A 12,625-nucleotide genomic window follows, 5' to 3' on the forward strand; every position below is an offset into this window, starting at 1 on the left:
AACTAAAGCTTCCTAGCTCGATGTAAGGAGGCTGAATCTATAATAATTACAGTGACAAGTGAAAGATTACCCGATTCAAGAGACAAGCCAACAGTGGCCAAGAACCAAAGCCCATCAAACTCCTCAATAGCCAACGAAACAAATACATGAATCTCCCCTATGTCACACCATGACTATACCCATAGCCAATATCATGTTCACACAGTGAACAACATAGTGTGGACAGAGTTTCATTGACATCAAAGCACAGCAAGAAACTACCTTATGCAACATTAATTCAGTTACAAGCAAATGTTGCACAGCAAGAATCCATTTATATCCCATCACCCAGTTGCCCAACACAGCGCAAGGAGTTGCGAGCTATTGCTCACAATGCCTATCAAAGCACAATAACTTTTTTTGATAACTGCTAATTATTTAAAAGCCAAACAGTGACGTCTTGCATCAGTATCAGTTCAAAATCAGCATTTGGTAGAAGATTTTATGTAGTGCTAGAGGGCATGCTTTTTGTCTTTCTCTTCTTAAGGTCACACAATCAGTCGCCAAGAAGAAAATGCTGTAATACTGAACCTATATTACCAAGACAGCCCAGTATTACAGCAGATTTTAAGGGCCATTATAAATTGAACATATAGAAAGGGTGACTAACAATTGTATATCAGGGTTACCATTCTGATTTCTGAATGATATTCATAAATTCTAGCCCTCTTTTGGGGGTATGTGGAAGGGGTGCTGTTCACCGTAGTTTGACCTGGTGGTTTTCTCTTCGGTATCCACCGTGCGTTTGCTGCATGCAGTAATGCCAACACTTGTAGTTTCCTTTTGTGCAGAAACTCCTGTTTACAACCCAATCAGACTTAAGAGACTAATTATGATTTCATAAGCTATTCATCGTCCAACGGTTCCTCAAACTGGTGGCCAAAAAGTGTTTGCTAAACAAACTGTCTATATAAATGAGAGTATTTCTCATTCGCGTTTGTTATTAAAAGTTGGTCACCGGACTACTAGCCCTGTCTGAAATACTGAATCTTCACTGTGGTTTGTAGCCTGATTTTAGGGTAATACAAGGCCTTTGACAATGACACTCTAATGGTCTCCGAAGGCAGTTAGCCAATTTTAGGCACTCCCAGGAGACACATGGCCTTTAACATAGCAAATACAAATGTTGTTGGTCTGGATGTTTGCAGTGAATTACCTTTGATTAGAATGACTGACAGGTGCTTGTGGTATGTTTTTTAAGAATTAGGTGTTGAGGATTAAGCTGGGGATTCACCACCTACAGCATCTTTCTTTTATACAGTTCTCATTGGTCCCCTCTATAACATAAATTCACACCATCACACCCATTGTGAGCATGGCCAATATCATGACTGTCGGCCATTTGTTCACTGGCAGCAGGTAAAGAGCTTAAAGGTGGCGGTACTGATATGACATTTGAGGCTAAAATTAAGATAGTATCTTCAGATTGGTTTGTGGGAGCAGTGCCAAGTGCACCAACAGAATAGTATAGATGTGTGGCCTCAACTGCATTTAGCACAGCTCCAACTTTTCAATTAATATTGGTTTTAATTGGTTTGTGGATGAAATACAATGGCATAATCTGTATTTTTTTTATTAATGTGTTTCTGTAGTTTGTATATTGCTTTGCAGTTCAAATCATTGAAAATGCTTATGGCGGACCCCCGGCTTCCAATAATATCGGGGATCCCCAGATTCCAGTAATGGTTCCATCTGGGTCCGTGTTCCAGTGTACAATATGTAACAGGGAGAATGATAGTTCTAAGCAAGTTATCATGTATAAAGTCCAAAGAGTAAAAAAATGGTATACAATAAGAATCGGGTGAATGTCCCTTTCAGAGTAGTTCCATTAATTCACATGTTTTTTTCTATAAATAATGCTTTAACTTCCTTCTTCAGCCCTCTGAATTGAGTAATTATTCTTGTTGAGGATGGATGGGAGTTCCATACTTTAGGAGCATATCGGGTAAAAGTGCGGCATTGAGTTTTCCTTTTTTGGAATCTGGCTGGTTCTATTATGAGGGATTTAGCGCTTCTAGATTCTCTTTCGCATCCTGAAAGCTTGATTCTGTTTGGCAAGTATTTTGGACCAGAATTGTGTAGAACTTTGGGTCTTATGCATGTAATTTTCGGTTGAATCCTAGCTTTGATTAGGTGTCAGTTGAGAGCTCGGAGTGATGGAGAAATGCAATCATAAGGCTGTTTGCAGGTTAACAGTCTTGCTGCTGCACCTATTGTCACTTTTATTGGTGCAAAGCTGACTTTCGTAAGACCTATGAGTGTAGCATTCCAATAGTCTAGAGAGGACTAGAGACTATAACGCTATTTTTAGGTCCTCAAGCAGTGTGGAAAGTTTAAGGTTTCTTAGAATGTGCAGATGTAGGTTGGCACTCCCAAATGCAGCTTTTATAAGAGCTTACATATTTAGCTTTGAATATAGTGTGATGGCTAGTGATTTTACAGATTCACTAATGGTTGGGGTGCAATTTAGCGAGATAAGGTTTTGAGACTATAGTTGAGGTAGTTGGTTTTGGAATGTGGGGAGAAGTGAATGAATTCTTATTTTTTTGCAGATTAAGTTTTAGATGGTTGCCGGCCAGCGACTAGTGTTTTCCTCAGGGTGTTGTCTAGTCTCTGGGTATCCTCTTGAGAGGATAGTTTAATATATAGTCGAGTATCATCTGCATACATGTGGGACGATAGTTTGGATTGTATCAGGATTTCAGTGAGTGGTTCCATGTAAAAATTGAAGAGCGTTAGAGAGATTATAGATCCTTGTGGAACACCCCTGTCAATGTATCTTACATCCAATAGGATGTTGTTGATTTTGACTCTTTGTCTGTTCTGAAAGAAGGAGGTGAACCAGTGAAGGACAGCTCGCGATAAGCCCCTTCTGATTTCAAGACTTTCTCTGAGGAGGTCTTGACTGACCGTGTCGAACGTCGAAGATAAATCCGAAAGGATTTATTCTAGTCTAGTGAAGCCCGTATGTCATCTAGAATGTTCATCATGGTGACCTAGATAAGTCAACTGGATACACCCTTTGGACTGCCGAACTGTCTAACCTGGCATGGGCTCCGACATAGAAAGACGCATGCACACAAGTTGTATTGTAGGGTGAGGGGTATAAGCTTACCTGCTCTGATGGGACACCCTATGCACTCTCCCAGCATGCTGCAATAGGCTGCTTTACTCGAGCACTACTGTTTAGTGCCTGGGGTTAAACTCTTCTTTTGGAGGGGGGAAGGAGGGGTGAGGTACTGTCATTCTAGTCTTCTTGTATGAAAACGTGATTCGATTCCTCACGAGTGGCCATAAGCACTATATAATGCAATTTCAATAAAAACGTTTAACGTGGTAATGTGCCGCTGCCTGCTAAAGTAAATTATTTACTGTTTATTTGTTCAAATTCCCCCCAAACCTCCGGTCGGAATGCGGTTTAAATAGTCCCATTGACAGTCCATTTTATTCTTTCTCCCTTGAGGGTGGCCCCTATTTGTTCCTTGAAGGCTGCTTCGTCACATTTGTATTTATTTATTTTATGCGGTTTTATATAGCGCGGACTTTACCGAAGGTGTCAGAGCGCTTCACAATAGGAACAGTAATATGAGGAGAAAATTACAAGTGAGCATGTTGATGTGCCTCCACCAAAGCAATGCAAGGAGCTGCGCTTGCTTTCATACTTAGTTGGGAATGTGAAAGTGCCACAGCTGGACTGGTGTTCAGATCAGCGTAATAGGCTTGTCAGCTAACGGGAACTTGACTCACTTGCAGAATCATATCGATTAGCGTTGTTGTATTTTCCGTTAACGTTACACTTTGCAAAGCAGTTTGTCGCACCTGTGTTTGGTTCCTCTTCGAATAGTGTGTACAGACGGGGAAAACCGCCCAGAGGCCCTCCATTTTCCTCCATGGCACCTTAGCCCGCCTGCAAGCATTGGCAATGAGTTAAACAGTACCAGGATCTGTTACCACCACTGACCGTTGCGCCATTTGCTGAAGGACACCCTGTGAGCTAATTTTAGACCCATAAAAATCTATTTGCTGATTAGCAAAGCAGCTCTGGATAAGGGCGGAAAGCCCCGGAGGATACAGGCCATAAATACCAGAGTCCTTGGGGGTAACAGCCTGTAAAGATGTCAGAAATTGGTGCTTAATGAACAAAGGAGAGCTCCTTCTTACAAGATGTGCGGCACACCGGGCAGTAAACCTAGTTCACGCACAGCTAGTTCTCGTTTTCCTGCCTAAGGCCTTTTTTGCTGGCTCTTGCTTTGGTGGCATCCCCCCCCCCCTCCACACACACTTTTCACTTTGAATTATTTGTCCTCTTTTCCAAATGAAAGATAATGTAAGCATCAAGTCCACGGTTGTGCTAGTGCTGAGGGAGTCGAGGGTTTTCTCTTTTTTGCAATCCTTGCTTATTTGTTGCAAAATCCATGTGCACGTAAATAGCATGTTGGCTGTTGGACCTACAAGAACAGGACATTTGTGATGCTTTTTTATTTTAATTATTCGCCCCCCCCCCCCCACCCTCTTCCCCCCCAAAAAATGCGAGAGAGCTGTGCATGGTGTTAATATAATCGGGGGATAGGGTGTGGTCTCACGGCTATAGACTGCCGACTTTGGAGCTGGGAAACCAAGATTCGAGCCTCGGGGTCGACTCCACATTCTGTGATTCTGGGCAAATCATTTAATCTCCCCGCGCCTACCAACATAAACACATGTGTCCTGGTGTATCTTAACTGGTGCTATGTAAAGCATTCCAGTACCTTCGGGTCGAGTTCGCGCTATGTAAATCTGCAAAAAAAAAAAACTACTAACGCTCGAAAGGTACATCCATTCACTCCCAGTGCCCAAATAGTCACATGGGGTTACTTTCGGGGTTGTTTGCTCCTGGCCCCACACATTCAAAGGTCAGTGCCAGCATTATTTAAACACCAAGCAAACCAAAAACAGCGCATAGCAATCTCTCCACCAGGCTTGTAAAGCAAGACTCTGACAGCCCCTGCAGTGCAGAGGGCCCCATCTCTTTTTAAAAGGACCCCCATTCAACTTAAAAGCTGTTCATGCCTCTGGCATACATATTCTGACTGATAGGTTCTTGCACTGATGCTACCTCTTACATAGGCGAAGAAAGACTACACTGTGGTTTTTATTAGGTCGAGCCTAGACGAAAGCAAAAGCGAAACTTTTGCTGTCTAGGGCTCGACAACTTATGTTATCACTCTGGGGGGAATGTGGACAGCAGACTGACACGCGCTTCTCCTGCCGGAGATTTGACCTCGTGGGCGCGCTTTGGCGCCTTGGCTGCTTGTTGCGCTTTCATTCATGTGTAACGTGCGCGTGTCAGTTTTGCTTTCATTTATGTGTCATCAAAGGGGCTGGCGTCAACAACGCGGAAAAGGCTTGAAGAAAACGTGCTCGCACTCTACAGCCCCCGAAGCCAGACCGCATGTGAGGATTCGGGTGCACAAGGCATTCTGTGAAGAATCTGGACCGGTGCATGACACACATCAGGTATCTCAGAAAATGTAGCGACACAACCCACCGGCTCTTGTTTTTTAATCTCGCGCCTCTCCCGGCCGTGTGAAAGTTGTGCGTTTGAGGCGCGCGACCCGTGGCATTTGCCTTCAAAGGCTTCAAGTTAATTTGCTTTCTCGCCCCCGGTGTTTCTGACTTTTGTCTGCTCTGTCGCCCCTCCCCGGTGTTTCTGGCTATCGTCTGCTGTTCCCTTAGGCTCTTTACACCCCCTTCCTCTGTTTCAGTGCGCTTACTGCGTATTTTAAATGCCTATGGCCCAGCTGGACGTAAAAAAAAAAGCTGCTTTACTGCCTGCAGGTTGCTGCTTAGAGCAAAAAGCCGACCATGTATAGGCACTGCTGAATGTATGTAGTTCCTACGTGCCAGGCTTGGCGCAGCCCATACATAGCTGCTAGAACCCTTCATTTCCGGCACTGACTGATGAGCGGACGCCTGACCGAAATTAAACGTCTCTGTGATGGTGAGGGGCTGTCGCAACCTGCAGCTTGTAAATTTCATTCACGGCAAAGTGAGCAGCATATTTGCAGGTAGCGTGTGTTCATTCGGAGAGAGTGCCTTTCTTGATCGGGTCAGGAGTCGTGCCCCCTGCCACTGGGTGTGGAAAGATACAGAGGTGAATGTGTGACCTACAACTCAACTGAGAAGGCAGGGTGTGTTAATTTACACTAGGTTATTGGGTAAAATTGTCTTGTACATTTTAATGCAGTGTGTTGCAGCGCCTGCCTTTTCAGCTCTGGTTACGGAGCATCTGTATAAATAAATAGGGTATCTGGTTTGAGAGCAGAGCCAGTGGCTTACTTTTAATCCCCCCATATCGCTGGTAGTACTGTCCGTGAACAGTCCACGCCCTGGTGTCTGTCGGCTTTTCTCGGGCTCCGTGTTGACTGGCCCGATGGGTGGGACTGTGCAGCCCCCAGGTTAGTCTGTAGCTTTATTGAAGAACACAATCAGCTTCAAGCATGAGGTAAAGCGCCTCGGTGCTGTGCTCTACAGGGAAGGCACCTACCAGCAGATGGAGAGCAGCTTTTCACCTCAGTGGCAAACCTAGTTGTCAGAAAAGAAGCGTGACCACGACAAGATCACACATGCATATTCGATGCATACACCCATCAACTTGATGCTGAAACCTCGCCTTTTTACGAAGAAATCTCTTCAAGGTCAAACTGGTTCTTTCAACCACTCTTAATTGCAGTCTCCAGGGCATTTACACCCGTGAAAGAAGAGTTGAGAATTACTTTTGTTGTAGATATCTGTATGATAAAAAACAGAATAACATGGCTTGCATCACAGATGCTCTCCTCAAACTGCAGTTATTTGAGCTTTACAGTCACACTAGAGGAGTCATAAGTATCAGAAACTTACGTAACGAATATGAACTTTAATATCCTTTCCCTTTCACAAAATTAAGTTCCCTGGTTGTTTGCGCTCTAGCAGAGACTTCACAGAGCGAACATACACTAAGTTATAGTACAGCATTATTAAAGACGAAAGGGGGCAACTCGGGCACCATTAGCATTCAGGCATTTAAATTTGCAGCCTTCTATACCCTAATATATTGCTGAGGGTGAGCACTTACAAGCCACATCCCTAAACAAACTCATTAGAATTCTAATTGGCAGGAGATGCATGTGTCTTTTAGCAGATGTATGAACGGGGCCTCGCGCAGCCAGCTGGGATTTCGCCATGTTTTCACCCGTGGCCTCTAATCCCCCTCCTTTTCATCATGTCACACACTCCAAATACCACTCAGTGCCACATAATTACACATCACATAATTACACAGCACTCAATGTAATATACACTCCAAATACCACTCAGTGCCACATAATTACACGCCACATAATTACACTGCACTCAATGCAACACACACTCCAAATTCCACTCAGTGCCACATAATTACACGCCACATAATTACACTGCACTCAATGCAACACACACTCCAAATACCACTCAGTGCCACATAATTACACGCCACATAATTACATTGCACTCAATGCAACATACACTCCAAATACCACATAATTACACGCAACATAATTACACTGCACTCAATGCAACATACACTACAAATCCCACTCAGTGCCACATAATTACACGCCACATAATTACACTGCACTCAATGCAACACACACTCCAAATACCACTCAGTGCCACATAATTACACAGCACTCAATGCAACATACACTCCAAATACCACATAATTACACGCCACATAATTACACGCCACATAATTACACTGCACTCAATGCAACTTACACTCAAAATACCACTCAGTGCCACATAATTACATGCCACATAATTACACTGAAACATACACTCCAAACAATAACACTTTATTTAAGTATTTTTTTTTATTAAGACATTGTTATTTGTAATATCAATACATCTAAGTCACGTAAATACAACACATATTGCATTACAAATGCTATAGGTGTCACATTTGCGAAAGTTAAAACTATTGGCATTGTAAATGACAAAGCTATTAATTACACTATTTTCAAAACCAACACGTAAATAAAAAATCTGTCATTTACAATAGCAATAGCTCAAACTTTCCTAATGCGAGACCTATTGCATTGCAAATGCTTGTTCTGTTATTCTGACTCCCACAACTACTCACGGGCTGGAGGTTCACGTATCCATTTACTCTTAGAATTGTCTTAAGTGGTTCCAGTGCACTACATAACCTTTATATTCTATAAACGAATTGGTGCGTTTCATTTTTTGCTTTTTATTTAATATTTATTTTTACTTATTTATAAAGCGCACACATCATCCCCAAGGGAAAATCCTGGTGCTAGAACCAAACTGATAAATACTGCACATAAACAACCACGTTTTTAAATATTTGCAAAACACAAAACTATCCTCCACAAGACTTATACCTAAAGGAAGAGAATTCTAATGAAGTGCGGCTAAATGGCCGAAATAACGGCCACCCAACCTAGCTTTCCTAATTCGTGTACAGCGAATCAGGGATTGCTGGGAAAAATGCAGCACTCTACTATGCCACGTAAAATAGTAGGTACTGCCTCGTGAAGGGCCTTATTCACATAGCAAAGTATTTTAAACCTGGCTCTCTTCGGTCATCGGTGCCAGTGTCACTAATTGAGGCAAGCGGTGCTGAACTCCTTCCTGGGCTGTTTGAGATTTGTCTAGCAGCTACATTCAGAATAAGATGCAAATAACTGAAAATATAGTCAGCCATTCCTAAATATAATATTTACAACAAGGGGTGGTGAGGGACAGAGTCTCTGAATTAAGCAGAATACTCTCACCCAGTCAAGAGATCAGGGCTAGATCCAACACCGTTTTTTAGCTCAATGCACCATCCCAGTTTCAGAACCTGGCTGTATGCAAATTAGTCTGTTCCTGTCCCAGTGCATGATGGGAACAGGGCAAACCAAACTACAAAAGCCAATTCTTACACTGGGAAGGAAACAAGCTTCCGGGGACCGGTTTCTGGCATTACAGCCGTCTTCGGCCCGGCTTGCTTGAATCCTGATGGTGCAATGAGCAAGGGACTCATGTCTGAGTATACCCTTCCACGCTTAGGGTGGACAAAAATATTTACAACAAGGGGTGGTGAGGGACAGAGTCTCTGAATTAAGCAGAATACTCTCACCCAGTCAAGAGATCAGGGCTAGATCCAACACCGTTTTTTAGCTCAATGCACCATCCCAGTTTCAGAACCTGGCTGTATGCAAATTAGTCTGTTCCTGTCCCAGTGCATGATGGGAACAGGGCAAACCAAACTACAAAAGCCAATTCTTACACTGGGAAGGAAACAAGCTTCCGGGGACCGGTTTCTGGCATTACAGCCGTCTTCGGCCCGGCTTGCTTGAATCCTGATGGTGCAATGAGCAAGGGACTCATGTCTGAGTATACCCTTCCACGCTTAGGGTGGACAAAAATATTTACAACAAGGGGTGGTGAGGGACAGAGTCTCTGAATTAAGCAGAATACTCTCACCCAGTCAAGAGATCAGGGCTACCGTATTTTCCGGCGTATAAGACGACCCGGCGTATAAGACGACCCCCTACTTTGCCTGAAAAAATTTAGGTTTTGTGCTATACTCGCCGTATAAGACTACCCCCACTTCCAGCGCAGGCAAGTGCTCTACTGCCTTCGGTAACATTCGGGAACATTCTACAGTCCCCTTTCTATGCCCACGCCCATGTCAAGGAGAGAGGGGCGCGTGCCAAAACGTGTCAACACACCGGGCGCTGCCATCTTCGGCGCTGGCTGCCCGTTACCATATACCGTATTTCGGACGTCCTGCTGCCTCGTCCTGCTGCCTCGTCTGCCTGGGGATGTGCAAGCGGTTGGAGGCGCGTGTACAGCAGCAGCGGCAGTCGAGGTAAGACTCATGGCGCCATTTGCTCGCTTGTGAAGCGGTTTGACACCTTCGAGTGAAGTCCTTGCTATGAAAAAAACGCTCGCTTTCGATACTTCATGGCGCGGGGGCTGGGTGTGGACGTTGCCAGGGCCAGTGGCTGTATTTTTTAACATAAGGTGTGTTGTTTCTTGTTATTTCCTATTGTGAAGCGGTCTGACACCTTAGAGTGAAGTCATCCGCTATGAAAAAAAAACGCTCGCTTTCGATACTTGCACAATTCATGGCGCGGGGGCTGGGTGTGGACGTTGCCAGGGCCGGTGGCTGTATTTTTTAACATAAGGTGTGTTGTTTCTTGTTATTTCCTATTGTGAAGCGGTCTGACACCTTCGAGTGAAGTCCTCGCTATGAAAAAGCGCATGAAAACATACCATAAAATTTTGTACCCGGCGTATAAGACGACCCCCGACTTTCCAGAAAATTTTAAGGGGTTAAAAAGTCGTCTTATACGCCGGAAAATACGGTAGATCCAACACCGTTTTTTAGCTCAATGCACCATCCCAGTTTCAGAACCTGGCTGTATGCAAATTAGTCTGTTCCTGTCCCAGTGCATGATGGGAACAGGGCAAACCAAACTACAAAAGCCAATTCTTACACTGGGAAGGAAACAAGCTTCCGGGGACCGGTTTCTGGCATTACAGCCGTCTTCGGCCCGGCTTGCTTGAATCCTGATGGTGCAATGAGCAAGGGACTCATGTCTGAGTATACCCTTCCACGCTTAGGGTGGACAAAAATATTTACAACAAGGGGTGGTGAGGGACAGAGTCTCTGAATTAAGCAGAATACTCTCACCCAGTCAAGAGATCAGGGCTAGATCCAACACCGTTTTTTAGCTCAATGCACCATCCCAGTTTTCAGAACCTGGCTGTATGCAAATTAGTCTGTTCCTGTCCCAGTGCATGATGGGAACAGGGCAAACCAAACTACAAAAGCCAATTCTTACACTGGGAAGGAAACAAGCTTCCGGGGACCGGTTTCTGGCATTACAGAGTCCCTTGCTCATTGCACCATCAGGATTCAAGCAAGCCGGGCCGAAGACGCCTGAAATGGCAGAAACCGGTCCCCGGAAGCTTGTTTCCTTCCCAGTGTAAGAATTGGCTTTTGTAGTCTGGTCTGCCCTGTTCCCATGATGCACTGGGACAGACTAATTTGCATACAGCCAGGTTCTGAAACTGGGATGGTGCAATGAGCTAAAAAACGGTGTTGGATCTAGCCCTGATCTCTTGACTGGGTGAGAGTACTCTGCTTAATTCAGAGACTCTGTCCATCACCACCCCTTGTTGTAAATAATTTTGTCCACCCTAAGCGTGGAAGGGTATACTCAGATGTGAGTCCCTTGCTCATTGCACCATCAGGATTCAAGCAAGCCGGGCCGAAGACGCCTGAAATGGCAGAAACCGGTCCCCGGAAGCTTGTTTCCTTCCCAGTGTAAGAATTGGCTTTTGTAGTCTGGTCTGCCCTGTTCCCATGATGCACTGGGCCAGGGACAGACTAATTTGCATACAGCCAGGTTCTGAAACTGGGATGGTGCAATGAGCTAAAAAACGGTGTTGGATCTAGCCCTGATCTCTTGACTGGGTGAGAGTACTCTGCTTAATTCAGAGACTCTGTCCATCACCACCCCTTGTTGTAAATAATTTTGTCCACCCTAAGCGTGGAAGGGTATACTCAGATGTGAGTCCCTTGCTCATTGCACCATCAGGATTCAAGCAAGCCGGGCCGAAGACGCCTGAAATGGCAGAAACCGGTCCCCGGAAGCTTGTTTCCTTCCCAGTGTAAGAATTGGCTTTTGTAGTCTGGTCTGCCCTGTTCCCATGATGCACTGGGCCAGGGACAGACTAATTTGCATACAGCCAGGTTCTGAAACTGGGATGGTGCAATGAGCTAAAAAACGGTGTTGGATCTAGCCCTGATCTCTTGACTGGGTGAGAGTACTCTGCTTAATTCAGAGACTCTGTCCATCACCACCCCTTGTTGTAAATAATTTTGTCCACCCTAAGCGTGGAAGGGTATACTCAGATGTGAGTCCCTTGCTCATTGCACCATCAGGATTCAAGCAAGCCGGGCCGAAGACGCCTGAAATGGCAGAAACCGGTCCCCGGAAGCTTGTTTCCTTCCCAGTGTAAGAATTGGCTTTTGTAGTCTGGTCTGCCCTGTTCCCATGATGCACTGGGCCAGGGACAGACTAATTTGCATACAGCCAGGTTCTGAAACTGGGATGGTGCAATGAGCTAAAAAACGGTGTTGGATCTAGCCCTGATCTCTTGACTGGGTGAGAGTACTCTGCTTAATTCAGAGACTCTGTCCATCACCACCCCTTGTTGTAAATAATTTTGTCCACCCTAAGCGTGGAAGGGTATACTCAGATGTGAGTCCCTTGCTCATTGCACCATCAGGATTCAAGCAAGCCGGGCCGAAGACGCCTGAAATGGCAGAAACCGGTCCCCGGAAGCTTGTTTCCTTCCCAGTGTAAGAATTGGCTTTTGTAGTCTGGTCTGCCCTGTTCCCATGATGCACTGGGCCAGGGACAGACTAATTTGCATACAGCCAGGTTCTGAAACTGGGATGGTGCAATGAGCTAAAAAACGGTGTTGGATCTAGCCCTGATCTCTTGACTGGGTGAGAGTACTCTGTTTAATTCAGAGACTCTGTCCATCACCACCCCTTGTT

At 44.8% G+C, this 12,625-nt stretch overlaps 1 protein-coding gene across 1 annotated transcript in view; it reads left to right on the plus strand.

The window, feature by feature from the left end:
* MLLT3 (MLLT3 super elongation complex subunit) overlaps positions 1-12,625 on the plus strand; it is a 659,507-nt gene that overhangs the window by 457,723 nt on the left and 189,159 nt on the right. The gene's annotated exons all lie outside the window — the stretch shown is intronic.

The sequence above is a fragment of the Lissotriton helveticus genome, chromosome 2_1 (assembly GCF_964261635.1).
Source record: "Lissotriton helveticus chromosome 2_1, aLisHel1.1, whole genome shotgun sequence".
In the NCBI taxonomy this organism is placed as follows: domain Eukaryota; kingdom Metazoa; phylum Chordata; class Amphibia; order Caudata; family Salamandridae; genus Lissotriton; species Lissotriton helveticus.